The 27,948-nt window shown below is 40.8% G+C and overlaps 1 long non-coding RNA gene across 1 annotated transcript; it reads left to right on the top strand.

Moving 5' to 3' along the window:
* The first annotated feature begins 19,664 nt into the window (after window positions 1-19,664).
* Window positions 19,665-24,372, top strand: LOC308371856. The gene is made up of 5 exons (XR_013968812.1): window positions 19,665-19,926; window positions 20,088-20,721; window positions 21,029-21,119; window positions 24,046-24,173; window positions 24,289-24,372. It is a non-coding gene; the product is annotated as an uncharacterized lncRNA (long non-coding RNA).
* The last annotated feature ends 3,576 nt before the right edge of the window (window positions 24,373-27,948 follow it).

Here is a 27,948-nt window from a genome sequence, read left to right as displayed (position 1 = left end):
TAAAATCGTAATTCTGACACAAAAGGGAGGAATCTGGTGAGTTCCACAGAGTAAAATATTTCACCTCCACTCTTTCCTGCGGGGGTGTGGTTATTAGAAATTCCAGTTTGGTCCGTGAGGTCTCCAATTGATGTTACGGCCTGGTCCAACAGAGTTCTGACACAGGACTTGGGGGCATGTGAGGCCCATTACTACACCCACGGCTTCATCCAAAACCAAAATCCAAACCATGGGACTGGTGAAATTGAATTTGGGTACAAGGTTGGACAGATTACAAATCATTTGCTCCTTTTAGATGTTAGAGACATCTAGGCCAGGGACCGTGGGGAAAAACGTGTCAGGGGGCATCAGCTGGTCCACTGTGGACTGCGTGAGAGAGCCCCATTTCCTAATCTTGTTATTTATTTTGGCCAAACTGAGTAGTATTACTAACTAAGATCTCGCCTATCTTTGTCTGTAATATTTTTCTGTTCTCAGTGGTATGTAGTGTGTCTGCTGTACATGAGTATCTGCGTACTTTGTAATATGTTTGCACTTGCATGATGTTTTTTTTATCCCTTTGGAAAATCTGTGGCTCATACAAGTATTTGTAAAGACATTATGTCAAGCCGACCCTAGTTTCTCAGGTAACAAAGAGCACAGTGGATAAACCCTGCAGCAGGAGGGAGAAACATCACCCTTTACAGCTTTCCCAGGGGAACTTTCAACTCAACACCCAAATATTTACATTTTCTGATAACTTAAGCCTTCTTGTTCTCACGGTGAGACAGTGTACAAAATACAGCGTGCAGTAAGAGTGTGCACACGTGTTGTGTGAACATAATGCTATGTGCATGTTTGCATGTGTGAGTGTGTGTGTGTGTGTGTGTGTGTGTGTGTGTGTGTCTGTCTGTCTGTCTGTCTGTCTGTCTGTCTGTCTGTCTGTGTGAGTGTGAGTGTGAGTGTATGTGTGTGTGTGTGTATGTGTGTGTGTGTGTGTGTGTGTGTGTGAGAGTGTGTGTGTGTGTGTGTGTGTGTGTGTGTGTGTGTGTGTGTGAGAGAGAGTGTGTGTGTGTGTGTGTGTGTGTGTGTGTGTGTGTGTGTGTGTGTGTGTGTCTCTGTCTGTGTGTCTCTCTGTCTGTCTGTCTGTCAGTGTCAGTGTCAGTGAGTGTGTGTGTGTGTCTAACAATCCAGCCTCCCAAGGACAGCAGAAGGCAGTCTCCAAGCGATCGGCACCTTTTCCTCCTGTTGCTGAGCCCGACAATGCCTCTCCTCTCCAGCCCTCGGTGGAACAGCCGTTGCAGGGAGCCTCTGGAAGCACTGCCACCACACACTGTATCCCCGAACCCAAGACACTATCCCCGGCCCCAAGATCCCACTCATTCAGCCGCTGTTCCCACCATCCACTCTGATAATCACTTTTTTGTTATTGGTGACTCCACCCTGAGACATATTCAACTCGCAACCCCGTCACAAACAGTGAACTTTATCGGGAGCTAGAGCAAATGACATCGAATCCCACTTAAAAATAATCGCTGATCGGAGATTCTCTAAAATAATTATTCACACAGGCGTAAACGATGTCCGCCTACGGCAATCGGAAACCACCAAGCTAAACTTTAAATCGTTATTCACTACCGCAACACAAATGGCATACTCTGTAGTGTGTTCTTGCCCCATGCCTAATAACCGCGGCGACGAAATGTACAGTAGACTATCGGCACTTAATAACTGGCCAGCAAAATGGTGTTCAAGCAATAACGTAGATTTTATAAATAACTGGCCAACTTTTTGGAGGAAGCCTAGGCTACTACAGAAGGATGGCATCCACCCCTCTAAAGAGGGTGCTAGCTTCCTTTCTCAAAACTTAAAACACCACCTAGCCAAAACGTACTACTGACAGAGATGGGCAAAAATACATCAAAATGTATTTTGATACAAAATACAAAATACCCTTCAAATAAATGTATCAAAATAAAATACAAAATACTGTTGCCAGAAAATGTAACAAAATACAATACATGCATTTTGTATTTTTAAAATACAGGAAATACTTTTTCTGAATTTTCAGTTTTCTCTCAATTTGGTATAGCAGAACATTCAGGTTTGGGCTATTCAGTGGCGTAACGTAGTTATCACGGGCCCAGGTGCAGGCTATTATGACGGGCCCTTGTCAGTGTTGTAAGGCAGTGGTTCCCAAACATTTGAGACCCGTATCCTTTTTTTCATGTTTGTAACTGCCGCCACCACGCCCCTGCCCCCGCACACATATTCCGCCTATTACACCTGTCAGTGTAATTTTTTCGCTGAATATAGGTAAACACCAGTAGTTTTGGCAATGTGACTTAGCTATTCAGAATATTTAGATTGACATAAATATGTCTATGGGCCCTGGCTATGGGGCTCTATAATGTAGGGCCTACACAAAGCTCTGGTGAACCCAGTAAAAAACGAAGAACAGTCACAGAATGGCAGTGTAACTAAGCAAAGCTATTAAAAGACAACAACTTGATTGCTTTTGTATATATAAATATTTTTGCAGGCAGGAGCTGTGTGACTTTCATGTTTTCACAAAACAGGGCTCTCATTGCAATCTCTATGGCTTCCGGGAGGCTATCCCCACCATGTTTTCGTCATACGTAATTGCGTATAAGGAGTAAGGACATCATTCGGCTTTGATCAAGTCACATTCTGTCAAGATGGCTAACGTTCAGTGCAACAACTCGATTCGCTCTTTGAAAGAACCTCCATTTAGTCGGTGTACTAATGAAGATAAATTGACAAGGATCAAGACAGCTGTCTAAGTTTTCGAACTGAGCCCTGTTTTGTGAAAAAAATGGATTTAAAGGTACCGTATGTAACAATTGTACCTTAAAATAACAGCTTGAAAAAAATTGTGCCGCTACAATGACTTTTAATAGGGCGATTTCCGCCTCCTTCACTGCCTTCGGGGGTCTGTACTCAAATTACTACGCTATGTAACTTTCTTGGCGATGCCCGCCGCTCGTGCGGAAGTAGTTCGACCTGCTTTCTGGCAGTGATTACGCAATGACATATAGATCCCCGGCCTCCACGCCCTTTATAATCGAAGCTTGCGTAGTCTGATCATCATTCATCACCATGTCTTTGACGTTAGCTATTGTGATCTGTCCTATGTCGATAAAACAACGAAAATGTATGTATTGAGATGTAAATCCCTGCCGATGTAATTTATGAAAGAATAGGCTGTATCTTCAGACTCATCAGTTTCAGTGTCATCCCTGTCTCACGGAGATGTGTAAAGTAAGTAGTCGTAGTAATTTACAACCATGGGAACCTAACTTGGCTAGCTTATAATAAATTACACGTTCCAATGTCATTACACTTTCTAATGTAAATTCTGAATTTGTAGCTTTTTGGTGTTACAATATTGTAATAGATCGCACGTAGGCGACTCCACATTCAAACACTTAGAAAACATTGTAGGCTCAAAACACGATCGGTATTTCTTCTAAACTAAATGTTGTCATTCTTTTGGTTGAATTAGCATTCATCTCCGATATCACAATGAATAAAACTATGCAGTCACTCACTGACTCCACTCACCGGTATACAAGTGAATGCAGCGCGACTTCGAACATGCACCTATCGTTAATGTGTTTTTACGACACTGGAGTAAACGTTAATACTAGTAAAAACCTTTAGGGGGAGCTCCAAGGGAATCCTGCATATTATGCCTTTAACATGAGAGTCAATGAGAGAGATCTGGGGTGATTTCCTTTTCGCGCCAAAAAGGGGCGGGCCATAAGAAGCACCACTTTTGGCAAATTGACTGATGCCTGATTCGACAATGACATTCAGAGGCAGATCAGATGGTCTAGTGGTAGAATCCGACAGAATACAATCTCCTGCCTAAACACTGGAGAAAGTATTTTTAGTATTTTAAATACAAAATTACTCCACTCTAAAGTATTTTGTTACAAATTACATTCCATTTTTTATCGGCCCTATCAAATACAAATTACAAAATACTCAAAAGTAAATTAACTAGTATTTCAAATACAAGTAATTGAAATACTGCCCATCTCTGACTACTGACAATCAATAACTAGAACTGGACGGCAGACCTATTATCCCACATTAACTTCTGCTGCACCAGTCCACTCTCTGCCCATATTAAACCACATACAAACGTTATCCATACCCAGAATACATAAACCCAACGCAAATCACACTTAAGAAGCATGACAGTTTTTCTCCATTGCTAACACTGAAAAACTGGAGCTTATGGCACAATGACCACAACCTGTACCTCATGTGCCAACTCCCTAAACCAATTCTGCTAAACTATAAGCACAATTCTCTGCTTTAGACACAGATTTCAATTGTTAGCCACACTTTCTTCAAAACACAACACACAGTTCTCTGCTTTAGACACAGATTTCAATTGTTAACCACACTTTCTACAAAACACTAAACACCATCCCCTCTACTTTGCACACTTGATCAATAACAAAACCTCCTTGTTTTCACACAGAACACACTGCTATTCAAATGGCAAAAAGCTGTTGTGTTATTTTAAATCAAAACGTTAGCTCCTGGTTTGGGAAACAATTTATGGCAACATTGAAGTGAGAGGTGATCAGAGAGGCAGAGGAGTGAGAGTAAGAGGAGGAGTAGGAGGAGGAGGAAAATGATGAAGAGGAAGCGCAAGAAGGAGAGACATTACTGTATCTCTGATGAGATTCAGGCCACTGTGGTCAATCATGGTTTGACCATGCAGGAGGCTGGCCAGAGGGTTCCACCAAAAATAAGCCGCTTCTCAGTTGCATCGATTCTCCGGAGATTCAGAAGAGAGAATGGGTAAGAAACACTACTATGACAGTAAAACACTAGTTTGAATGCCTTATCAGGAGCATAGTATTCTTGTATTTAGAGTATTTTACATTGTACTGTTTGTAAAATTATAAACAAATACAAAGTGCAACCATTGATGACCAAGACATATTCCTAAACATCAATACAGTGAGCTAGCCACAGTGGACCATGTTCTAAGGCAGAACACCTTGAGAATGAAGCAGGTGTACAGGGTGCCTTTTGACAAAAACTCTGATAGAGTCAAACAATTACAGTATGATATGACTATGTGCAAGTAAGTCATATACCTTTCCACAACTGATTACGTCCTATCAGCACTGAAACATTACTGTACAGTATTGTAATCCAATCCAATGATATTTTCAGATGTTTCACAACACAACAATTGTCGATATTGTCTTGAGCAAGAACAGGATGCAGTCTAGTTTTTTTTTGTCCTTTTTTATTTTACATTTTCTTTCTTTTTTTGTTGACTATCAATATCCTATTGTTTGTTCTGTGCAAATCATCTACACATTCTGTTGTGTTTGCTCTGATGGAAAGGCTACAGCACTTTTGAAAAAAAAAGAAATATTTAAGTTGTTACTGTATATTTGTGAGTTGTTTTATATTTGAGTTAAAACATTATACAGTTACAATATTTTAGAACAGGAGAAAGCGTACAGTTACACTGGGGATGAAAAGGCATAATGCTCCTGATAAGGCCTTCCATACTAGTGTTTTCCCATTTCATAGTAGTGTTTTCCATTGAGCACATCAGTGTTTAATCGATGCTTAGAATGTCTACTCATATAATGGTCTGTGTTTGTCATTTGAAAACAAAATACCCTTTTGAGGTGACATAATAGTGTTTTGAAAGCAAGGCAGCATTTTGCAAGAGATATAAAGGGTTTTGCATTTTGAGTGAGGGGTTTTGGGATTTGTGTTCAGAGTTCAGAGAAACAGAGGCATGTTTTGAAAAATTGAGTTTTAGCAACGGAGAAAAACTGTAATCAGGAAAATCTAATAAGGATACAAACCTTATCAGCACAAAATGAAACTTGCACAATACTAAAACTGGGCCTTATTAACATTCGGTCCTTAACATCAAAAGGTGCACTTATAAATGAGCTGATAACAGACAACAACATCCAAATACTTTTCCTAACTGAAACCTGGTTAAAACCAGATGAATTCATAGCCCTAAATGAATCTACCCCTCCTAGTCATGTTAACTGCCACATCCCCTGCAGAACTGGACGTGGAGGTGGAGTTGCTACAATTTCCCTCGCTAATCTATGTATTTCCCCAAGACCTAAATTTAAATTTGCATCATTTTAAGTCCTTGTACTTCATCTTATGCATCCAAACTGAAAAGCCACTAACCCGGTCACTCTTGTGACATTATATAGACCACCAGGTCCTTACACTGAATTTGTATCCGAATTTTCCGTTTTCCTATCCGCCCTGATTGTAAATTCTGATAGTGGGAGATTTTAATATCCACATGGATAATGAAAATAATAGCCTTACAATTGTATTCTAATCACTGATAGACTCTATTGGGTTCTCACAACATGTAAACACACCAACTGACTACCATAATCACACCATTGACCTTGTATTAACACATGGCCTAGAAATTGACCGCCCTATAGTTCTACTCCAAAATACTACCCTTTCAGATCACCACCTAATTACATTCAACATGAAATTAGAACTCCGTCCAACATCGGAATTAACCCACTTCTACAGCCGTTGTCTATCCGACAGGACTACAGCTGAATTTATATCAAAACAACCCGTCGCCCTCGCCTCAGCTTTTACCACTGGCAAAGTAAATGGCGTACGCACTTCCCCACCTCATATCAATCTACTAACCGAAGGCGTCATACATGCGCTGCACTCAACCCTTGACGCTGTTGCACCACTAAAAAAGAGAATAAGAAAACGGAAAAAACTGGCCCCATGGTACACTCATCAGACTCGTGCACTTAAACAAACTACACGAAAACTAGAAAAAAAATGGTACTCCACCAAACTTGAGGTATTCCTCCTGGCATGGAAGGATAGTCTTCTTAGCTATAAACGAGAACTCTCTAAGGCGAAATCAGCCTATTATTCTTCATTGATTGATAGTAATAAAAACAACCCAAAGTTCCTATTTAACACTATTTCTAGGCTAACAAAAAATCACAACACAATCAAACATTCTGTTCGACCATAATCTTTAGTGGTAATGATTTCATGACCTTGTTCAATAACAAAATCCTTAAAATAAGAGAACAAATTCATAGTCTCCTCCCCCTCTGTGACCCTACACCCCTTCCAAAATGCGCCATGGCAACACCCCCTCAACCGGCTGCTCTCCTTGAATCCTTCGCACCCATCGACCTCCCTGAACTAAACTCCTTGATCCTCTCATCTTAATCATCGACGTGCCTACTAGACCCTATCCCCACAAAACTACTTAAACATGCACTTCCCTTATTAAGTGAGACATTACTCAATGTAATGAATAATTCACTAATTTCAGGATACGTCCCTGAATCATTCAAAATAGCAGTGATAAAACCATCTCTCAAAAAACCTAACCTTGATCCCCATAATCTAGTTAACTATAGACCCATATCTAACCTCCCTTTCTTGTCAAAAATACTTGAAAAACTAGTAGCTAAGCAACTGACTTCCTTTCTACAACAAAACTAAATTAAAGAAACCTTCCAATCTGGTTTTAGGGACCACCACAGCACTGAAACGGCCTTAGTCAAAGTCCTGAACGACCTACTAATCGCATCTGATCATGGGTGCACCTCAATACTAGTTCTCTTAGGCCTTAGTGCTGCTTTCAACACTATAGATCATCATATCCTGTTACAGAGACTCGAACATTACGTTGGCATCAAAGGCTGTGCACTATATCTTGGTTTAGATCTTACCTCTCTGATCGCCATCAATTTGTCCATGTCCATGAGAAGTCGTCAAATCACACCAGAGTTAGCTAAGGTGTTCCACAAGGCTCTGTCCTTGGACCACTGCTCTTTTCCCTTTATATGCTACCCTTAGGTGCTGTCATAAGGAAACCTGGCATTAACTTCCACTGCTATGCTGATGACACCCAACTCTACCTATCCATGAAACCTGATGAAATTGTACATCTACCCAAGATAGAAACTTGCCTCCATGATGTAAAATCTTGGATGGCTAACAACTTCCTGCTCCTCAACTCTGATAAAACTGAGGTTATGCTTGTAGGCCCCGATCAATTGAGAGCTACACTATCTACCCATCTACCCACACTCAATGGCTTCCCAACACCCAACACTTACATCAAAAACCTTGGTGTAACTATCAACCAAGACAGATCTCAAAGACATAATTTTTTCATTTAAGCAATATTGCCAAAATTAGAAAGGTCCTATCCCTCCCAAGATGCAGAAAAACTAATCCACGCATTTATTACTTCCCGCCTAAACTACTGTAATGCTCTCCTGTCCGGATGCAGCATCAACACAATAAAGAGCCTCCAACTTATACAGAACGCTCGCACACTCACTAGAACAAAAAAATATGAACACATCTCACCGGTACTCGCCTCTCTGCATTGGCTCCCCGTCAAAAGTATTATCGATTTCAAAGTACTCCTGCAAACATATAAAGCCATAAACGACCTGGCTCCAAACTACCTCAAGGAATAAGTCGTTGCGACTGTCACCAGCCAAATGGGCACTCTGCCCTGCAACCCTAACAAAGCCTACGACTAAAATCTCCACATATACTAAACCATCTAAAGACATGCAATACCCCCCTCACCAACAAAACTGGGCTATAGACAGCGTATGTTGTACCGTGGCCAGGAGCCGACTGAATCACTCATGTACCAGCTCGGAAAAAGAAAGGTGTGCTGAGAGCTTCTTTTTGAGTGTGATTTGGGTTGATTGATTCGTTGCTTCCTGTACAGCATACGGCGCGTGTTGCGACTGTCACATATACATTATTGCCACCACTGAAACGTTTCTCTGTCTTGCCTGTATCATGTATTTACCACCTGATGTCTGTATACATACATGTTATGTCCAGCAAGCAAATGCTGGCTGTGTCCACCCCCTGTTGTTTCCCTTCCCCTTCTGCCACACAACCCTCCCCCTTCCCCCCTTCCCACCTTCCTTACTCGACCTCAAGCAGTTGGGTCCCCCCTTATGTGCCGTGGTTCTGCTTAAGGTTTCTTCCTGCCTAACAGGGAGTTTTTTCTTATCCCTGTTGCCATTGTGCATGCACTAAGGGGGTTTAGGCTCTCGGCTCTGTTAAGCGCCTAGAGGCAATTGTATTGTTATGGCGCTATACAAATAAAATTGAATTGAATTGAATTGAATTGAGACCTTAGGGGACGGGTCCAGCCGGTGCAGCCAGGTCAGCCCAAACTAGGTTCACGTGAAGGATACTCTACGAGTCAGAGTCCACGCTAATCAGCAGAGCATGCCTGTCACTTGATGGGGTAATCTCATTACAAAAAGAGCAGCTGGTATTCCCTTTCTCCCTCATTTCTATTCTATGTATCTCTGCCTCCCTCTATTCTCATAACACAGCTAATTTCCCAAGGCTCATAGTTCTCCTCTTTTTTTCACTTTCTGTGCTGTGTTCTGCATCATTCTCTCCATACTTTTTATGTCTTTTTGTCTTCAGTCATGCTCTGTTGCTAGCTCCATCTTCTGCCCTCTTTGGTCTGACTCTCCTCCACTATCCCACCCTCCATTTTCCCTCTCTCTCTTTCTCTTTCTCTCTCCTGCTGAGTTGTAATTTGTAGAATATGGTCTCCATGTTATCTCCTCCAGTGGAATTTTGACGCCTAGCCTCAAACCTGACTTGGCTTCCCACAACGACCAAACTAGTGATAAAGCCCTGAAACACGCTTTCCACATGGGACCGTTTGATGTGTATCCATTGTCATATGTGCAGTGAAGACATCTTCGCTCTGATATTGCGTAGAGTCGTCAGATAGGCAGATGGAGTGTGTCCAGAATGATTCAGCTAAATCAAATCTCTTCAGACAAATCTGTCGAGTTGTGACTTAAAGTATGATACAAATGTGAGACCTTTTTCTTCTCAGACACTTTGGATCTTGAGGGATCAAAGCACCATCACAGATTGTTCTGTATTCCTTTGGTGTCAGGGTCTTTGATCAGCTCATGCTTAGCTCTCTCGAGTTAGCCTCTTCCTCCCATAGCCCCCCTCCTCTTCCCCTCCATTTCTCAGGACTGGCCACTCTGAGTTCATCCAAAGGTAGCCATTATGTGTTGAGTGAAAGTATACAAATACTGTTTGATGTCACTTTAATGGTCTCAGTGCAATGGTGTTAGCTGTAGTGGAAAAAGGAGGACCTCAGTAAGGTTTTAAGGACGTTTAGGAAGCCTTTGATCCTGACCTGACAGAAGTTAACACAGCTTAGTGTCTGAACTATTCCAATTAAAGTTATGGTCAATTAAAACATGGTAAAAAGCCTCACCAGAGTCCTCAAACAGGTTCACACACATAGGAACCCTCAGCGATTTGACTGGCATCTACCAATGGGCCAAAGGACAGCTCCCTGCACAAATCCCACTCTTGACGGCATTCTCCGACCTGTATCACCTGGTCTGGCATCAGCAGGGCCTGATTAAGGCTGAGTGGCCGTGGAAACGTGCCTGGCATTTCTCGTGCGTAAGGTGGTTTCACGTGACCCAACAATGCGCACAGTATGAGCCGTGAAACTGGGGAGATCATGTGAGGCTGAGGAGTAATTGGACGGCTGATGCATAGTGTGCTGAGCTACTTGTGACTCCTCTATCAGCCTCTTGTCTCTCAGGGAGAGTTGCTGGGTGGGTGGGCCGGTAACACACACACACACACACACACACACACACACACACACACACACACACACACACACACACACACACACACATACATACACACACACAAATAAACTGTCAATATACTGAAAAACATCTGCAGTTTACTACATTTTGGATACACACCTGTAGACAGTATGGCAAAGGAAATCTTTCAACTACAGTAACCACCAATTGTAGCGGGTGGGTGTGTGTGTGTGTGTGTGTGTGTGTGGGGTAACTTAGTCCCAGCATACCTTTGGCCTGTACACTGTGTATGGTCTGTTCCCAAGACATCCCACTGACACCTAGACACAGAGGAGACTTCATGATGTTTGGGGCATCTAAAGCTATGTCACATATTCATGTTTCGTGTTTTCACATCTACCCAGTGTACCTGCACAGTGCACACACAAAGGGGTCATTTGGCCAGAGTTTCGGCAAAGATGTCACGCCGACACCACTCTTAGCATCTCCAGATAACAGATGAAGGGGTTATTTGTAGAGCATCAGGGGCATTATGGGACCTTTTACTCTCACACACTAACTCACTCATTTCAACGGATATTACTGTATTGTCAATACGTACAGTTGAATTTGTGTATTACCTTAGATTCATACAAATCCTGGTGTGCCAAGCATTTACATATTTACGTAAGATCTAAACAAATGCCTTATTATGCTTGGTAATATGATGGGTAGCAGAATACATTACAGTAATGGAGTCAGATTACAGTTTTTCTTCATTGCTTACACACATTTTGCTAAGCATGGGTCAACTTACAGTTTTTCTCGATTGCTTACACACATTTTTTACAGTTTTTCTCAGTTGCTAAAACTCATTTTTTCAAAGCATGCCTCGGTTTCTCTTAGCTCTAATCACAAATCCCAAAACCACTCACACAAAATGCAAAACCCTTTATTTCTCCTGCAAAATGCTACTTTGGTTTCAAAACACTATTATGTCACCTCAAAAGGGTATTTTGTTTTCAAATGACAAACACAGACCATTATTTGAGTAGACATTCTAAGCACTGATTGAACAATGATGTGCTCAATGGAAAACACTACTATACAATGGGAAAACACTAGTATGAAGGCCTTATCAGGAGCATTACGCAAATATAAAACCCCACAAATATACAACTTAAATATTTCTTTTTTTTCCCTAAAGTGCTGTAGCCTTTACATCAGAGCAAACACAACTGAATGTGAAGATGATTTGCACAGAACAAACAATAAGATATAGGCCAGTACACTCAACAAAAAAAGAAAGAAAAATTTACGTAAAATAAAAAAGAACAAAAAAACTATGCTGCATCCTGTTCTTGCTCAAGACAATATTGACAATTGTTGTGTTGTGAAACATCTTACAGTAAAATAACATTGGATCGTAATACAGTACAGTTGTGGAAATGTATATGACTTGGCATAATTGTCTGACTAATTTTACAAATACAGTACAATGTAAAATACTCTAAATACAAGAACACTATGCTCCTGATAAGGCATTCAAACTAGTGTTTTCCTGTTATAGTAGTGTTTCTTACCCATTCTCTCTTCTGAATGTACGGAGAATGTATGCAACTGAGAAGCGGTTATTTTTGGTTGAACCTCTGGCCAGCCTCCTGCATGGTCAAACCATGGTTGACCACAGTGGCCTGAATCTCATCAGAGATACAGTAATGGCTCTCCTTCTAGCTCTTCCTCTTCATCCTTTTCCTCCTCTCCTACTCCTCCTCTTACTCTCACTCCTCTGCCTCTCTGATCACCTCTCACTTAATGTTGCCATACATTGTTCTCCAAACCAGGAGCTAAAGTTTTGATTTAAAATTGCACAAAAGCTTTGGAAATGGAAGTTTTGCCATTTGAATAGCAGTGTGTTCTGTCTGAAAACAAGGAGGTTTTGGCATTGATGAAGTGTGCAAAGTAGAGAGGATGGTGTTTTGTGTTTTGAAGAAAGTGTGGTTAACAATTGAAATCTGTGTTCAAAGCAGATTATTGTGCTTATAGTTTAGCAGAATTGGTTTAGGCAGTTGGCACATGAGTTACAGGTTGTGGTCATTGTGCCATAAGTTCCAGTTTTTGAGTGTTATCAATAGACAAAAACTGTTTTTCACTATTGTATCGACACAATCTGCACAACCTTCACGTCATGTATCAATCGCTCGCCCCAAGTGGGAAATACTTAAGACTCCCTTATCTGCATTAGACTCTGATTTTCCTTGTGAACACACTGATGTCAATTACACATCACGTTGTTGTCAAAACACTGTACACAAAGTTCTGTTGTTGCACACATTTCTCAAGTAAAATCTCAAAGCATCAACCTGCAAGACACAAATAGTCAAATCTCTAAACGTTCAGGTCTTTTGACCAATTTGCAGTGAGGACTGCACCATAAAAGTGTCTTGAGCCTCTGTTTTGTTTGGTAAACTATTGAAAACTTTGAAAAGATCGACAACCAGAGAAGGAGAGGGGTAAGAGTGAGAGGAGGAGGAAGAGGAGGACAAGAAGGAGGAGGAGTAGGAGGTTGAGGAGTAGGAGGACAGAGAGAAGGAAGAGGAGGACAAGGAGGAGGAAGAGAATGAGGACAAGGTGAAGAAGGAGGAGGAGGAGGAGAGAGAAGAAGGAGAATGATCATCTCTAATGAGTTTTTCATGGTTTTTCATTAGAACCTTCAGGATGGAGTACGAAATCTGTTTGCCTTGTGTACTGTAATACTGCATATCAATAGAATATACGTAGTGTGCTCACAGTATTTGTATTTTGCAGGACTGAAAGAGAACCACACTGTGGAGGAAGAAAACACACTTTCAATATTTTTTTTAAAGCAAAGTAGCATTTTCCAGGAGATATAAAGGGTTTTGCATTTTTTGTTAGTTGTTTTGGGATTTGTGTTTAGAGTTTTGAGAAAACGAGGCATGCTTTCAAAAAATGTGTGGAAGCAATTGAGAAAAACTGTTAGCATTTTGTATACAATATTATGTCAATACAATCTAGTGTTTGGTGGAACAGGAGACTGAAATATGGTTTGTGAGAACAACGGTATTGCTGTTTTATGTTTGACTATGAAAAATGTAGGCCTACACTGATACATTTTACAAAAGGAGAAATGGCTCAATGAGTCATTGTCATTCATATGGTGTGATTCGATGATTGTGTTTTCAATTTTGCACTTCAGTGTGCTGTAAATGCTTGGTAGTGTGCAGCAAATGCTTAGTTGTGTGTACTAAATTAATGTATGTGTGTGTGTTTTGAAAATATGGCTGTGTGTACCAAATGAAAACACGAGTTCCATTTTGTGAACAGTTAAGAGATTTGATAGCAAAGAGACATCTTGCAAAGGGAGTGACAGGTTTAGCATTTTGTGTGTGAGGTTTTCAGTTGTCTGTGTGCAGTTTCGAGAAAGCCGTTTTTGTTTTGAAAAACGGGTTTTAGCAATAGTGAAAAACTGTAAATATCGTCAGCCCCTGTGTCAACTCTCTGTGCACAATTCATCAAGTAGTTCTCAACCTATAAAAGAGGTCAATAGATTGAAGTTGATACCAAGCATAGATCAAGAAGGCCGCCACCAACAACATCAGCGAGGATAGGGACGAAGACAAGGAAGAGACTTTAGTAGAGGGGTCATGGCGTTTGGGTAAGATGCTCTAATGAAATAAGGGAAACAGTCATGGATTACGTAGTCAATCATGACCTCTCCATGAGAGAGGCTGGCCAAAGGGTTCAGCCAAACCTGAGCCATCATACTGTGGCATCAATTGTTTGTACATTCTGCAATGACAATGACACTTTTCCGACCTTTACAGTCAATTTACTAAATATTTATTGCAGTCATTTTTCCACATTAGATAGATACTCTAAGATGTCAAAATGAAAGGCTTCAATAAACAGTAAAAAGGTCAAATCTGTTTTGCAGTAAACATTCTCCCCCTGCCACCATTGTGGGACAGTGTGTTGGTTCTGTTACGTAAAATAGGCTGCAATAGGCTGTAAATACTCAAAGAAATGTATGTGAAAGCAATGAGAAATAGTTAACCCATTCGCCAGAGAAGACTCTTGCTGTACAAAGCAGATGTCAGCATTAGAATACAGTAAAATGTTGATTCAAGTCTGTGCACACTTTAAACTGATAAACAGATATACAGTGGATATGTCTGGGACAGGGACAGAAATGTGTACATTACACCACACACAAATCTGTGGAAAAAAACATACACACACACACAGTAGTGTTGCTGACTCTCTTTTGTTCAATATAACCCTTTAATTAGGGACACTCATACAGTATAACTGTAATTATGATAGACTGTACATGCTATATTCAGGACACCACTCACCAGGACCAGGTACTTAAAGGTTGCTGGCGCCACCTACTGTTAATGTGGAAAAAGTCATGTATGCATTATGCTGTGAATTTGCAATGACCCATTTTCTAAAATTGCTAAAATTACAACATGGGCAATCTTGGAATTTCATGATTTCCCATTACATTTCTGTGAAGTCTGTTAACCCTATCAGCCAGGAATTGAACTGAGTAAGAAAACTACATTGTCTCCCAACTGGTACACAGTCAGACTCACACATTTGTATGCTTGAGTAGAATTTTCTGAAATTTTCCAACAGCTCACACAGTTCATTAGCCCTTCATGGCTGTTACAGTTCAGCGGTTAAAAGCAAGATCCTTTCCATACTCTCACATCATGCTTCCTGTAACAGCGGCGATGGAGCAATATATCACCAGCTATTCTGCCTTCCTGCTCCGCAAGCCTGTGAACATGTCCAAGACTGCCAAAGACTAGAATGATAAGTTGGCTCTTGTTATTCAAAGTCTCACACAGGCACATACACGCACACGCACACGCACACATACACAGTCATACACATACACGCAGTCATACACACACAAACACACACACACACACACACACACACACACAGTCATACACATACAGAAACTCACATACCCTCTGATCTTTCTTGTGGAGGTGTGAAGGTCAGACACAGACATGGTAACAGCCTGAATCTTAAGCACCTGACCTTAATCCTTTTACACATACAGACACACACACATACACACACACACATACACACAGAGTCAGGTCAGCTGTGTGCATCTGGGCACACTGCTGGATGCCAGTAGGCAAGGACGGCCAAGGTACGTGAGATGTGACCGTCAAGGACAGCGCCCAGACACACAAAAACACACACATACACACACGCTGTCTAGTTGGCCTGAATGTGTGTGTGTGTGTGTGTGTGTGTGTGTGTGTGTGTGTGTGTGTGTGTGTGTGTGTGTGTGTGTGTGTGTGTGTGTGTGTGTGTGTGTGTGTGTGTGTGTGTGTGTGTGTGTGTGTGTGTGCATGTGTGATTCATATATGTGTGTAAGTGGGTTGAGGAGGGGGAGGACTGAGCACGGCACTAACCCAGCCATCCAGACACTGGTCATCACATGCATGAAACCAGAGGACTTACTAAAATTACTGACATTTTCAGTTGCATTCCCTTCGTAAAGGAGGTCCTCAAAGGCATAGCCCCATTTACTGTGTCATCACACTCTTCTGAGCAAAATAAATGAATGAAGCCAGCCTGTGAATATTCTGCCTTATAAAATATAAAACATGAAAATTGGAAAGATAGAAAGAGAGAGAGAAACCATTTTATTGAGTGAGTGGTAGAAAAAGACCAAAAACGAATTCACATCGAGAGGCAGAAATCTAAAGCGAAAGAGTTAGAACGAGTGTGTCTGAGAGGAAGAGAGAGAGAGAGAAAAAAGAGAGAGGGAGAGACAAAAGAGAGAGGGAGAGGCAGACAGAGCGAGTCGAGTCAGCGTTAGGAGTCTGGCAGCGTGGCTCATGTGTCTGCTCTGGTCTGGGTCTTTCCCATCAGGGTGTCTATGCTGTAATCGCCTCTAATTGGGGACTTCACTGCCAGCCGCCACTGGGGGGTCTATGAGATGTGGAGCAGAATGATGGCACACATACACACAGACATGTGACACACACAAACACAGACACGGCACACATACACAAACATAGACACAGCAGGCAAACACACACACACACACGTACAGTCATGTTACAAAAAAAACAGACATGACATATGCGCGCACACACACACACACACACACACACACACACACACACACACACACACACACACACAGAAATAGGCTTGTTGCTCATATGAACATAAGAAAGTTAAACTTCCCTCTTTCATTTTCTCTCTACCTCGCTCTTGTCAAAAGATTACACAAATGTACACAAAAATTGTCAAATGTACATAGTAAAATTATAGTAAAATCTATATGCACACACACACACACACACACACACACACACACATACACACACACGTGCACAGACTTACTGTGCACTTGTGACTGCCCTCCCAAAACATATGTGACCCTCTTTTTTTGGGAGGGTTTCCAGAATGACAATCTGCCCTAGCAATCACCAGAGTGCCGGATGAGCACTGAAGACCCACTTTCCACAGCTGAACTCCTGTCTGTAGGTCTATGATTGTGTGTGTGTGTGTCTGTGTCTGTGTCAAGTGTGTGTCTGTGTCAAGTGTGTGTCTGTGTGCGTGTGTGTGTACACGTGTGTGTGTGTGTGTGTGTGTGTGTGCATGAGTGTGTGTGTTTGAAAGTCAGCAGCTCTGACTTGTGGGTAAACGACATAACCTCTCTTGGCAGTCGGTCTCTTTCTCACTCTCATTGTTAGAGTGGGGCGTGAGGAGGATTTGCATGCTATTTTACTCAATGAAAATGCTCTGATGTTCTGTTTTGGTATCATTCTGCCACGCTTACGATAAGCCTCTCCTTAGTGCATGAATTATTCCACTGCTGATGTGTTAGTGTGCTCATGTGTGTGTGTGTATGTATGTGTGTGTGTGTGTGTGTGTGCGCTTGTGTGCGTGTGTGCATGTGTATGTGTCATGGTGCCCCATCTGTGGATTTTTTCAGATTAGTGACAACTTTGGGTAATCCGCTACATTGTGTTTGTGGGAGAGGGTATGTGGGCGAGTTTGCACTCTAATGTAAGTGTGTGTGTGTGTATTTAGATAAGTTTACACATAGTTTTGCACATGTATGCTTTTGGTGTGAATGGAAGAGTTTATCTACAGTTATTTTTGTGTCTGCTTTTTCAGCGTGAACATATGTTCGTCCTATTACATGTGTGCATATCTGTGTGTGTGTGTGAGTGTGAGTGTATGCAACACGGTGTATTACATTGTGCACTGTAAAAAAAAAATGTAATAAAACTGAATTTTACTGTTTATTTTTACAGTTTTTTTCTGTATTTTTAAAATACCATTCATTTTACAAAAAGAAACTGTGATTTTACATGACAAATGTAAAATAACATGAAATCACTGTAAATGTAAAAACACAGAATATTTCTGTTGTTTTACACAGAAAAAACCCATTAGAAATACGTATATTTACTGTTGTAACACGGGTAGATGAAATCAAGCATTCTGATTGGTTGAGAGTGAGTCACTCAAAAATATCGAAACTGAACAAAGATGGCGGCGTGTAGCCTGTTAGTGGGAAATATTTGATGTGAATTAAGCTATCTACACGACTTTTTATACGTCTACATTGACTCGGTTAGTTGTTTATGTGCAACACGGATGGTGCACAGTATTGGTGGTTTTAACTAAGGCTCTCAAATATTATTTTAGGTTGCTGATTTCGCGTAGACCAAAACCCCATTAAGAACCATAGTAGCTTAAGCTAGCTAGCCTCTCTGCTAAAAGTATACCGTTAGCATACAGATTATGCTCTCATACATAGACATATACATGTGTTATGTCTATGCTCTCATACGCCTCCCGCATTGAGGCCGATGTAGGGTCTGCGCGCGCCCAAATAGAACATTCTTGCACTGGTTACCACGGAGTTTCAACACTGACAAGACACACGACAGCAGAAGACTAAAGGTAAATGTCTTTGTACTTTAATTGAGTTCTCAAAAATAAAAAGCTTAATACCCTGGCATTGTATTTGACGATGAAAGGCTCATTGTGTATAGGTTGTCGTGCTGTCATGTTGGTGTGCTGAATGGGGGCCGTAATGTGAGTGTAGCCAACACCATATGAGGCTCTGGCTAACTTTGACTAGCTAGCTTGCACTAACAACCTACAGTTTGTAGTCGTTAGGTAATGTAAGCCATAGTAGCTAGCTAAGGTAACATGTACAGTTCAAGTTAGCTAGCTAGCCAACCTGGATAATTTAATCTGTAAAATTGGTTGGCATTTTGTATTTGCTATTGAAAACATGCAGAGTGAGAGAAAGTAAAAACCTGGCTAGTAACATATTGCGTTTTCTAATGACGAAGGCTCTTTTAAGCACATATCATAGATACTCTTTTGCCATAGCTTTAAGGCTAGCTATTTAGCATATCGTGTTGGCTAGTTTGCTCCATTTTATATTATAACCATAGAGCAGGGGCAACGCCAGTGGTGTAAATCAGTTTTCCCCAAACCCTTTTCTCTCGAAGCACAATCTATGTATTCTATGGGGAAAAAAGTCTCACGGCACACCAGCATTACATGTTATTGTGTTGTTTGGTTGTGAAATGCCTTTTAAGTTTAGTTTGTTCGAGTTCCCCCCCACAGACAAGGCACAATGGAATCGGGAGCAATCTCCTGTGAACTTGAATGCATAGCTTGAGTATTGGTCATTGTATTGTCTGTTCCTGACCTGTTACATTTTCTTTTTCTGTTCAATTCTACAACAGAGTAACCGGCCTTGAACGGTTCAAATAAAACACAGTTCGGTAAGATTTAATTACTCAAATACGGCACTATCTATCAATCTAATTTTGCTACATGGTTTGATAAGCTAGCAAAACAATGGCAATGGTAGAAGTGGCTGTCTGTTTTTTTTTTTGTTTTTTTTACTGTAGTGAATAATGACTAAAACCTTGTTTTTCTTCTCTTTATCAGCAAATGGAGGCTAGCTTTAAAAAAAATACTGGCATCTATCTACCTAGATGGCAGAGAGATCTGCAAGATAGTTTACCACCTGCGAAGGAATTACTTGATGAATGAAAATCTCAAGATGGCCTACCTTCTGAAGTGTATATATAGATTGATTTCTCATGTATAATGCCGACTTCAATGAGTTTATTGATACAGATCGTAACACAGACATCAACGAACTTGATACATTTCAGTTGTTTTTTTCTGGTCGGGTTCTGAGCTAGCGGATGCAGAAATTCAACTGATATGTCCGGTAAGTCTGTAAGATAAGAAAACTTTGGTTGAATAGTTGTTGCTAATTTTTTAAGTAATTGTGCAGTCCTGTTGAAAATATGTGTTTTAAATGTTTGTTTAGGGATTTTAAACTGCACCAATGGCTCATACATTTTTGTATTGGTTTGTGTTTTTCTCCAGCCTCCTCCCCTGCCAAGACAGACACATTTTCTACCTTCCCATGACAGGCTGGACGACAGTGGATTGGAGTACTCAAAGTACTAATTCAATCAAAAGCTCCAAACATACTCACAGAATATGAGAAATCTGGTACCATATGCACAAAAAACAGGGTGCTACTTGTGAGGGTTGCTGTCAGCAATCTTGAGGAGAGATGAGGATTGTAAGTTGACGACACTGTCAAAGTGTGAGATTCAAAAGTATTGACAGTGGAGTGGAAGTTGTTCTTATATATCTCATACTTAAAATTAATATTTTAGTCAATACATGTGAAGTGTGAGTATAACTGATGGCAATACATGTTTCTAATTGAAGAGTTCAGGTGCAAAAACTTAAAAATTTAGGTATGATATAAAGGGAAATATTCTCAGTGCCTACTATACGATAATCATGCCAGCTGTGTTTTTTCCAATTTACCACAAAAAAGGTCAGGTGGACTTCTGAACTCTTCAATGTGTGTTTAGAAATGGTTTGGTTGATGCTGTCTGTTATTTTCAGTTACCCATCCAGTGATGACAAGGTGCGTCTTGACAAGAATGTTGTCACCACGTTTCCTAAATTGAGTGTCAAAATCCAGGAACACAATGAGGGATATGTAAGTGTTACCTTCCCACCCCACATTTTACTGATGTACCAAATGTTTATTGTTTCAGAAATAAGGGCCATTGTATTTTTGGTATTATTGACTGATGCCTCATGTCCACTCTCTACCTTCAACCCATGAAAAGGAACACTTACCCCCCCCCCCCCCCCCCCCCCCCCCCCCCCCCCCAATATCTCAGTAAATATAGCCTGTAAATTCAAATGAATAAATTGGATGGAATATTTATCTTTGTACATCTTAGTTTGACTTCGATAGCCAGTTTGAGGGGAAAGCTGATCTTTTCCTTCGCAAATGGCAGATGAACATCATCCCTAAGCTAATGAAGGTTGCTGCGTTGGAGTTGTCTGAGGATCTGGAAAATCCTTCAACCACCAGGAACAACAGTGATGGTATGTTGGTTCGCATTCAGAAAGATAGGGGGGAAATGCACTTATAACTTTTATGCAATGGATAATAACTGAAGCCAGTTTAATTGTTCAAGATAACTTAAAGTGCATATGACACCTCAATACTATTTTTTTTTAATAAATAGAACGAAGGTGGTATTTCACAATCAATATATATATGTTGAGGAAAAATATACACATTTGACTTGTTAAAATCATCATTTGAATGCAGCGCCACTGAGCTACCGACTTCCCAAGCGACTCACTACCACCCTGCGTTAAAAAACTTAAATTACTTAAACGGAGGTACTCTGTTGCACTTGGTCGCCATTTTTCCTGACAGAAAACACATTTTCTCAGGGAGCCACCGGCTATTTTCTCAGTTGTAAATATGCCTTCACGGTGTGTTGCAGCATATTGCTCGAACGTCAGTTCCCATTCTTTTAGCCTTTTCAAATTTCCAAAAGACGAGGAAGTACGCGAGAAGTGGGTGCAGAATGTGTGTCGCACAAGAGTGCCTTCTCCAGCAAGCTTGAAATGACAACTAAAGTAATTTGCTGTGAAGTAATGCTGGAAGCATTGCTCTCTTTCCATTAAATAGGGAATGTATTTCACGTATTTAGAATGGCTGACCTAACAAACAACAGCTGTGAAAGAGCTACAGTACCTTGCGTAAGTATTCACCCCCTTGGATGTTTTACCCTTTTATGGCTTTTATAAATCAGTCATGGTCAATATAAGTTTGCTTTTTGGACAAAAAAATTCACAAAATAGCTCTCTTTAATGTCAAAGTGAAAATATATTTCTACACAGTCATGTAAATTAAATACAAATATGTAATGAAAATAAGTGATTGCATAAGTATTCACCCCCTTTATCACCCCCTTTATATAGACTGACCTAATTCAACAGAGGTCCAGCCAATTGGTGCTAGAAGTCTCACAATTAGTGATATGGGGATCAGTGTGCAGTAAATGTGTCTCAAGTGATTGTAGTATAACGACACCTGTGTCTGGAAGGTCTATTCACTGGTCAGTATTCAGTAATCAGTATTCCTGGCTACTGTTACAACATGAAGACCACAGATCACCCTAAGAAACTCAGAGAAAAGGTTATTGAAAAGTACAGGTCAGGGGAAGGATACAAAAAAATGTCCAAGGCACTTAACATCCCCTGAAATTCTGTTCAATCCATCATGAAGAAATGGAAGGAATATGGCACATGTGTAAATCTGCCTAGATCAGGCCGTCCTTACAAACTGAGTGACCATGCAAGAAGGAAACTAGTAAGAGAGGTCACCAAGACACCTATGACTACTCTGAAGAAGTTTCAAGCTTCAGCAGCTGGTATGGGAGAGACTCTGCATACCACCACTGTTGCCTTGGTTCTTCACCAATCAAAGCTTCATTGAAGAGAGCCACTGTTGAAAAAATGCTCCACTTTGGTCTCATCAAACCACAGAACCTTCTTCCACTTGACCATGGAGACTTCCACATGCCTTTTGGCGAACTGTAGTCGATCCTTTTTTTCAACAGTGGCTCTCTTCCATAAAGCTTAGATTGGTGAAGAACCAAGGCAACAGTGGTGGTATGCAGAGTTTCTCCAATCTCAACTGCTGAAGCTTGAAACTTCTTCAGAGTAGTCATAGGTCTATTGGTGGCCTATCTTACTAGTCTCCTTCTTGAACGGCCCCTCAGTTTGTGAGGACGGCCTGATCTAGGCAGATTTACACATGTGCCACAATCCATCCATTTCTTGATGATGGATTTAACAGAATTCCAGGGGATGTTTAGTGCCTTGGACATTTTTTTGTATCCTTCCCCTGACTTATACTTTTCAACAACCTTTTCTCTGAGTTGCTTAGAGTGATCTTGGGTCTTAATGGTTTAACAATAGCCAGTAATACTGATTACTGAATACTGACCAGTGAATGGACCTTCCAGACACAGGTGTCGTTATACTACAATCACTTGAGACACATTCACTGCACACTGACCCCCATTACACAAATTGTGAGACTTCTAGCACCAATTGGCTGGACCTCTGTTGAAATAGGTCAGTCTATACAAAGGGGGTGATAAAGGGGGTGAATACTTATGCAAGCACTTATTTTCATTACATATTTGTATTTAATTTACATAACTGTGTAGAAATATATTTTCACTTTGACATTAAAGAGAGCTATTTTGTGAATTTTTTTGTCCAAAAAGCAAACTTATATTGACCATGACTGATTTATAAAAGCCATAAAAGGGTAAAACATCCAAGGGGGTGAATACTTACGCAAGGTACTGTAAGAGACTGGAGGCAAACGGTACATCTGCCTCAATGAGGGGGGCGTTATACTTATTAGCAGCGAGGCTAGCTAACTTCTATGTCATCACTGTCAGAACTCGGCTCTTCTGCTGGCTCGTCTTCCAGATACGGCTCAATGCTCACAATCACCTTTACAAACTGATCCGGATCGAAGTCTTCCTCAATCTCATCTCTGCTTGAGTCTGTTGCAGAAAATTGCTCAAAATTGCTGAATTCTTCAACCTCCATCGCTAGTTGTGTGGCGTGGGAACGAATGAGGTCTACTGCCAGGTGACCCTGTGATGTCAGTGGTGGTAGACTTCATTCGTTCCCACACCACACAGCTATCGATGGAGGGTGAAGAATTCAGCAATTTTGAGCAATTTTCTGCCACAGACTTCAGGTTTCAGGTAAGCCGGCACTGCTTGCCGAAGAGCGTCGCGAAAACCACACTTTGAAATCGTGTACAAACCTAATTTTTCAATCATCGGGTTTACACATGACTTCAAAGTACTATGTTTAATGTATAGTCTTGATAATTATATGCCTTTTACCTTTTTTTTTTAGGTGTCATATGCACTTTAACCTTGTGTAATGGTAGATATCTAATTTGGATTCTAATATTTTCATGTAGACATGCTTTGCTTCAAAGCACTTCAGATGCTCATACACCTTCTTCCACCAATGCCATCAGGACGAGGGGCTGGATGGAGTCGCTGCAGTGTTAAATCAGCCATTTCCTACCTCATGGACTTTGTGCAAGTATGTTTGTGTCTTATGACTTATTGGTTGCATCACTGAACCTCCTGATGTTGTGTTGTGGTCTCCTCCCCATGCTGGTTTAATAATGTAGTAATTCAAACGTTTTGTGTTACAGCCTAGAACGAGCATTTCATCATTGCTTGAGAATCCTGATTCATCGAGAGGCCACCAGCCTAGCATTGTGTGCATTGGACACCCAAACGGAGCTGCCCAGCAGTAGCTGATCGTCGCAAGAAGTGACAAGATTGCTATGCCACTTGGAGATGAAGGGCTGATGTATTGGGCCTTATTGAAAAAAAAAACATTTACATTTGCAGTCGAGTTGGAAATTATATTAGAAGATATCAAGAGTCTGTGGATTTTTGTTTAGTTTTTTTTTTTTACTTTTTTTCTTTCATTTCCAATTCAGTTGAATTTGTTTTTGTTTGTTTCAGAACCAGTTGCTGTATGGTTACCTGTTAGTTTTTTTTATATATATATACAGAATAAAAATACAGAGAATGGGAAATTGTAGTTGTTCTCAGCTTAGTCTTGTTCAAACACAATTCATTTAAGCCCCTTTTCCGACTGGCCAAAAACTGGTTTAAACCATTTAAAATTAAAATAATTATTGTGTTATTAGGTGAGTATAGTTTTTTTAAGTTGAAAGTGCTTTAAATATTCATTTTTTTTAACTAGTTTTTAAAGATTAATCAAATTATTGTTGTATACTATTATATTACATCTCATAAAAAATTATATACAGGATTTTTAAACAAATAATGCCATTAAAACCAACTAATAACAGCACATTTCTGTAAATGTAAGCATTATTACCCGTATAACAATGTTAATCTACCATCTTCATGGGTAATTTAATTTAACAGCACATTTCTGTAATTATGAGACCAATAAATGGATTTAGTGTGTGAACAAGTGATAGAGAGAGGCATATTCTCAAAGGCTGAAAGATCAGGTAAGTGACTATACACTAAAAATTATAATAAACGGTAATTTTCTGGCAGCTGGGGCGCCAGAAAAAATACCGTAAAATAACATTAAATTACAACATTTTCACATTTTAAAACAATTAAATGACCTAGAAAAATGGAAAATAAATGTTGTATTACGAATAATGTTCGTAATACAACGTTTATTTACCGTTTTTCTAGGTCATTTAATTGTTTTAAAATGTGAAAATGTTGTTATTTAATGTTAAAAAACCTGAAAATAAGGGAAAATCTTGGTAAAATTACAACTAAAAACTGTATTTTAATTACGGGAAATAACCGTATTTTTACGGTACAGTAATTTTCTGTTATTTTACGGTATTTTTCTGGCACCCCAGCTGCCGGAAAAAAACCGTTTTTTTACGGTACAGTAATTTTCTGTTATTTTACGGTATTTTTCTGGCACCCCAGCTGCCGGAAAAAAACCGTTTTTTTACGATTTTTTTTTTTACAGTGTGTGTGAGGTGGGAATATGTCTGTGTGTATTTATTTTTTGTGTTTATTTGTTTTGCACATGCCTGTCTGTGTGTGTTTGATTTGTGTGTACGTGCGCATGTGTGAGTGTGCGTATGTGTGTGTGTGTGTGTGTGTGTCTGTCTGTCTGTCTGTCTGTCTGTGTGTGTTTGTGTGTGTGTGTGTTTTTGTGTGTGTGTTGTCTCTGAGCATGTCTGTGTAGCAGTTGAGACAGACAGGGCTTTCCTCCCTCCACTGTCCCCATTATCACGCCACAGCAAACAACAGGATGATCCTCTGCTCCCTTCACAGTCCCTCCGCCGTGGCCTCCTGCTCTCCCCCGGGACCCCCGGCTCCCATCTGCCTCTTCTTCAACAGGACAAGGCCACACTTTGATCTCATCAAAAAGCGCCCGTCTGGGACATAGGCAGCCTGGGATTGGAGTGGCAGATTTTACCGACACCTTGGATGCAGAAGAGTAGGGAAGTTGGCGGGGGGGGGGGGGGGGGGGATGTCCTCTACCTCAAGGCATGGCAGAGGTCATGACCATGACAACTTCAACCTCCTCAAGTCTGACTCTCATTAGAAAGTGTTTCAGCGAATATAGTACTCGAACAGCCAAACAGCAGGCACTCTCTCTCTTTCACACACACACACACACACACACACACACACACACACACGCACACACACACACACACACACACTTGTCGGGGGGCACTGCAGGTACGACACACTCTGTTCGCTGCTGCTGCACATGGAATTGGTGTATCGGGGTCAGTGTGTCCCCTGTAGACACTAGCTTAGGTGAGCCCAGCAAAGTGATCCGCTAAAACTAAACTGAAATAATCTCCCCAGACGAAGCATCAGAAGGTCAGCAAACACCACACACTGTCTGTCCTGGTGGAGAGTGAAAGAGGTTGGGGTGGGAGAAGTGTGTGTTCAGTGTCTCAAAGCATAGTTCCCACTTCACTCTTCAAAAATGCTGTTCTGAGCAAACAACAAATTAACTTTATGTGAGAGTATTTCATTAAGCTGTCATTGCATCAAGCACTCTGCCAACATAATGCTTGAATACATCCTTAGCACAGGCATGTATTCATGCAGTCATCAGCGGGCCCAAACACCAAAGCTGTTACTTATGTTTGTATTAATTTACTTATTTATTTTGTTTCATGTTTTTATAATGAACATGTATTGGAATGTGTCCAATTTGTGTGTGTGTGTGTGTGTGTGTGTGTGTGTGTGTGTGTGTGTGTGTGTGTGTGTGTGTGTGTGTGTGTGTGTGTGTGTGTGTGTGTGTGTGGGGGTGTGTAAATGAGCATTGTAGTTAATGGTGATCCAGTATTTTGTCTGTATCATTTTATTTTAAAAACTGTATGTCTATATACAGTCGGGTAGTATTTGAACCCCTGGCGATTTCACAAGTTTGGCCACTTGCAAAGAAATGTGTGATCTATAATTGTAATGGTAGGTGTATATTAACAGTGAGAAAATCCAGAAAAATGCATTTTATAACATTTATGACTTTATTTGCATTTGATGAACCCCTAGCAAAACTGACTGACAAAAATGACTTAGTACTTGGTGGAATAACCCTTGTTGGCAAGCACAGACGTCAGACGTTTCTTGTAGTTGGTCACCAGGTTTACACACATCTCAGGAGGGATTTTGGTCCACTCCTCTTTGCAGATCCTCTCCAAATCTTTAAGGTTGCGTTTTCAATGGGAGGGAATGAGGGAATGAGGTTCAAGCCCAATATTCCACGTTACATGGCCCCATCCATAGTCCCCTTGATGCGGTGGAGTCGTCCTGTACCCTTGGCAGAGAAACAGCCCCAAAGCATAATGCTTGATGGTGGGTATGATGTACTCTTGGGGTCATATTCAGCATTCCCCCCCTGTCAAACACGGCAAGTCGAGTTGATGCCAAAAAGCTTGATTTGGTATCATCTGACCACATTCTGTCTCCCAATCCTCCTTAGAATCATTCAAGTGTGCAATGGCAAACTTCAGATGGCCCTGTACATGCGCTTCCTTGAGCAGGGGGATCTTGCTAGTTCTGCAGTACTTCCAAAAATTACGGCGTGGTGTGTTGCCAATGGTTTTTTTGACTGTGGTCCCAGCTGCCTTGAGATCATTCACAAGCTCCCCCTGTGTAGTTCTGGGGTTATTCTGCACCTTTCGAATGATCACTGATACCGCACAAGGGGATATCTTGCATGGAGCCCCAGACCTAGAGCGATTAACATTTGTTTGGTGTTGCTTCCATTTACGAATAATCGCACCAATAGTTGTCTGCTTCTCACCAAGCTGCTTGCCAATGGTTTTGTA

The sequence above is a fragment of the Sprattus sprattus genome (assembly GCF_963457725.1).
Source record: "Sprattus sprattus genome assembly, chromosome: 10".
Taxonomy (NCBI): domain Eukaryota; kingdom Metazoa; phylum Chordata; class Actinopteri; order Clupeiformes; family Clupeidae; genus Sprattus; species Sprattus sprattus.
This window is presented reverse-complemented; position numbering and strand designations above follow the sequence as displayed.